A 5,079-nucleotide genomic window follows, 5' to 3' on the forward strand; every position below is an offset into this window, starting at 1 on the left:
CGTCATGCGTACACGGGGTGAATTGCGTTACGTCGCCTCCGGTTTGCATCGCAGAGCCCGTAGTCCGCACTTGCGCCGGCTAATAACGATCACCAGGGACGCGGTGAGCATAATGAGGTTGACAAGTCGTCGACGATGATGATGGACTGCGCCGCGATAAAAGCGAGGGGGTTGAAACAGTTCTATCGTGGCCCTCGCCGCCAAGAAGATTCGACACGGCCAGCTGGAGCAGCGCGCTGTTCCGCCTTCGTTTTTCTTTCTCTGTATTTCCGGGGGATGAGACCCCGATCATACATGGGCGTTCGCAACGGGGGGCAAACATTACATTAGATACATTGTAACATTAACTGCATTCGCGGCTCCATTCTATACTTACGTATGAATGTAAATGTCGAAACAGGAGATGTAAATCCCGAAGTAAAATTTTTTTCTAATTTTTTAAGAATTAAAAAATTTTTTAGCAGCATGTTTGCAAGAATGAATAGCAAATAGTATCAAGAGCAAATTACTACCTTATTTGCTTCTAGTTATTAATTTTAGAAAATTGTTATCGAATTATGCTCAACACTTGTCAGTACATATAATATATTTTATAATACATTAAAATACTAAATAATTTAACTTTTACTTAACTTAAGAGTTTCTGTAATAATATTATGAAAGGGGTTCGTTTAGACGCCTATGTTCACATGTTGACGCGTTGCGTTATGATGAGCGTATAGAGTCGATCATCGTGCGTGTACATGTTTTATATGGATGACTTTCGTGTTTCGCGTTGGATACACTGTGAACCCTCCTTGTCGAACTCAAGTGGCCGAGCCGCGAGAATCTCTTTATTATGCGAAGACCGAATTTTTATTCATGAGGGTTGGTCACGGTTGTATGATTTTGGGGTTGGAGACTTTCCAGAGATTGATCTTCTTGTCATTTTGTTCACTTTATTTTTGTGTAATATAAATATTATTATATATAATAATTTATATATATAAAATATATAATAGTATGACTGTTAGATTACATTGTATATAATAGTATAATTTGAAATTTTTGCAAATTAATTTTATAAATTTTGGAACACAAAGAAAAATTTGTTTAAAAATATTGATTGGCGTTGCGTTAGTAAATTTTATGTAAATATCAAATGCGGACAATATGAATACTGATATTTACTGCATGTGGTGCATGGAGAAGAAGACTCAGCAGATAACTGTCCGAGATGAGAACAGGTTCTCAGAGTCCCCAGCTTTTAACCGCTCGCTGATAAAGAGAGGATCTCTAGATCTGAATAGGCAGCAAGCTCACAGAAGAAGAGTTATTGATGCAGCTAGAGATTACAGACAGTCGCCGATAAATGAAATCTCCGATTTATATACATATAATTAATATTTTTTAAATAAATTTTAAAGATTAATAATTCTTAGAATTTTTTTAATTGTATTATTTTTACTACGTCTTGAATTATAAATATTTCTATTGTTTAACAATTGAAATAGCAAATTAATATATTGAATGGAAAGTAAACTATGTGTGTGTGTATAATAAATTTGCATATATATAGCGCCACACAAGTTTCTACACAGTTTTGTGAAAAAGGAACCATGGATTAGCATGGTATTAACAAACACGCGAAGCATTATTTATTGTAAAATTGATTATTCTGTTATTTATAATATTTTACTCGAGAACATCTCTTAGACGTGATGTTGATGTCATTATGTATCTCGGAAACACACCTAATCGAAAATGAACTTATGATTCATTACGAAATGGCTTCTGTTTGTAATAACAGCACGCCGTCATGGATATCGAAGGAGGTGGACTAGCACATAATGTCAGATACTACATTTATGATAACACCCAAGCTTGAAGTTTTCAAGGCTGCACACAATCTCACCTGTACAACCGGTTCCATCAAACTTCCCCATAATCTGGTAAATTGGTGCACTTGACGTTCTTATACCATGGTGTTCGTACGGAATTGGCAATCTTATAATCTAAATTATTAAATTGTGAAGATTGATAGCAAAAGGATTAATCTAACTAAATATTTAAATTCATTAATTTAATCGATTATGTCTTATAATTATATCTTAACGAATTACTTTATGCCTGTTCATCCAATCTGTTAATAATATACTGCAATTATCTTAAACGTTTAAGCTTTAAAGAATTTTTTTACTATAATACTTGAGGAAAAGATACTAAAATAGTAATCAGTTCGGTAATAGCCGCTAATTATGTTGAAAATATTTTCCGTGAAGGCAAAGTTCTCGAAAATTATTACCCGAGAGATACAATTACACAATTTTATCGGTTCCGTGCGCTTCTTAGGTGGCGTAGGATGTAAAGATACGCCGCAAAGAAAAGAATTTCACGCAGAATGCGCTCTTCCCGTCCAGCCCGTTATACACGACCCCTTCACGCTCATTTTCTCGCCATTGTGCCTGGTAATTACCGCATCGTTTTGCAGCGGTCGCAGCTGCGAAATCTTGCGCGCACTTATCTCGTGCGGATGCAAGAAAGCCGAGTAGTGGTTTATTGCAGTTTTTAATGCGAAATATTCAAGAATAAAAACGGTGAAAAACGATGATCACCCTAATACAAAAGATCAAGACGATTTTTTTATAATAGATTATAAATATTTTAATTCATTTTACTCGTCTTAACTATATTTTTAATATTTAATATTTATTTTATAATGTCTTGTAGCTAACATATAAATAAAAAATTTTGAGTAAATTAGAATTGAATTAAATGTACAATTAATTTCTATCATTTGTATACACATATATTCTTCAAGCTAATATCGTGAAAAGTCTTTCAATCGTCTATAATCCTCTCATGTTATTAATGACAAATAAATTATGATGAGCTTTAATGAAATTATTTTCTTCGACAAGGTTAATTTTAATCTATAAAAATCTAATGCTATGATGTTTCATAAGTGCGACGAACTGTTCCCACATTATTACAAGGCCTTACGTCTTGCTCGAGATCTTGAGTAAGGTACAGGTGCGCACGCATATATAATACACACACAACAAGAACGTGTACGCGTTCGGAACTTGATATTCGTGACTAGCGCGACCTTCACCCTTGCTTGGTCATTTCTCTCGTAATGGCCAGCGAACGTCTTGAGCTAGTAATCAAGCCGGTCTACCTATCGAGATGCTCTTGCAGAGAGACAGTAAGAAGTGTAAAGAATCGCTGGAACAGGGAACATGCTGCGGTAAACGCGACTTTTGCGGTACAGATTATGTGTTGAGACAGAAAATAGTGGCGACCGCAATTTGAGTTGAAGATCATGCGATATTAAGGACAGAGTCGAGCGTTATGTTATTAACTCTGGATATACCAACTTCTTTCTTGATGGACACATCTATTTTTTTCCTAGGAGAGAAAATGCGGGTTCATCTTTAAGGAGCAGCTTTTTCTGTCATATTTATCGCAACCGGTTTGTTTGCGCCTGGATGAGCTTAATTGAGCTTTTATATTTGTGTGACATTTCCTGTACCTAACACACGAAGTAACGTTAAGAAGATTACTCAGATTATAGATTACCATCGCAATATAATGATATGCAATTATCTGTTCTATCCGTTATTTACGAGTAGGAGAAACGAACTTGAACTGAATTCGTAGAATGCAATCGAGCGAATATGCCACAGTGAGAGCGTCTTGAAGACTGGATCATCCTGTGACATACAACGAAAACATTGACACAATTGCGCATCCTGCAAGGCACCCTGGCGTGGGCTAAATTTAAATGCCTTTCACCGGCAGTACTCGTGATCATATAACACTTCACGTAACACGTAATAACCAGACGCGAGATAAATACTCGCTTGTGAAGACGGTCGTAAATATCATCTCGCTCTTCTGTGAGTAAACTTTTCAAAATTCCCTTTCGCCCGATCGCGCTAAGAGCAGAGGTGTTAGGGAGAAAAGACAATTGAATCTATTTGCTGGCGAATGAACGTGAGAACGGAAACGGACGCTAGAGGTGGCGCAAATTAAGCTTTATTGTTAAGGAACGGCAGGAAGAGGCATTATCATAAGAAGGAAATTAGTATAGGTAATGAAACGTGGAGCAGTTCGAAAATTACGAAACTATCGAACATATTTTGCGAAATGTCGACTGAATTCGAGCGAAACGATTATTATTACGCTATTTATTAATTCATGCCGCGTCGAAGAGTTAATTAATTCAGAGTTACAGGTAACTGAATATTCGCGTGCATTAGCGAAGCGGATATTATGTCTTATTTGTCGGTTTTATTTAGCGGTACACTTTTTATCTTTTCTTCGCTATAATTTTTCATCTTCCTTATGATATTTTTCATTTCAAGGGAAAATTACCATTTTATTGTGACATTGCTTTGCATTCATGGATTTGCAAGCTGGCGTTTATCTACGTTTAAGTGCAGTCTTTTCAGATGAAGATAACAGACACAGCTGAGCTATATTTAAGTGAAAATGGAAAATGACATGTAAATCAGATCCAAGAACGGCGCCTTCGCTCGTATGCGTATACCAGGGTATAATTGACATCGTTCTCCTACTTGCTCAGCGAAGGTCGTCCGAAATGGTCTACGCACAAAGAGATTGGAGTAAGACATTATGAAACACATGTAGTTTCCAACATATTCTCGCATAATGTTACTGAAGAATATATTATGAATCCCTTCTGATGAAAGATATAACAAAGATACAAATGTTGAGGCAAATAAATAAATATTCAAAAAATGATATCCATTATATATGATACCCCATTATTTTCACTCTGATTTACGTTCAACTCCGCGTAGAAATTATTCTAATGTACAAAAGTCAGTATTAACGAAATCTTGAAAAATAATCGGTCAGCATCCGGTACTCTGCGGAAGATCCGCAGGAAACGGGGATCTTTTTATCTGTCACTCGTAGCGGAACAAAATATCGCCCCTCTTCTGCCGATCGCGCGTAACTACAGTACACCCATCCATGCACACATTTGACGTACACGCATACGATACGCACGTTGCACGTATCCTACATAGTGCAATAAGCCGTGCTCGCATATGCTGTACGTTCTCTCGC

The sequence above is a fragment of the Trachymyrmex cornetzi genome, unplaced genomic scaffold (genome assembly GCF_001594075.2).
Source record: "Trachymyrmex cornetzi isolate Tcor2-1 unplaced genomic scaffold, Tcor1.1 scaffold16, whole genome shotgun sequence".
NCBI classification, from domain to species: Eukaryota; Metazoa; Arthropoda; class Insecta; order Hymenoptera; family Formicidae; genus Trachymyrmex; species Trachymyrmex cornetzi.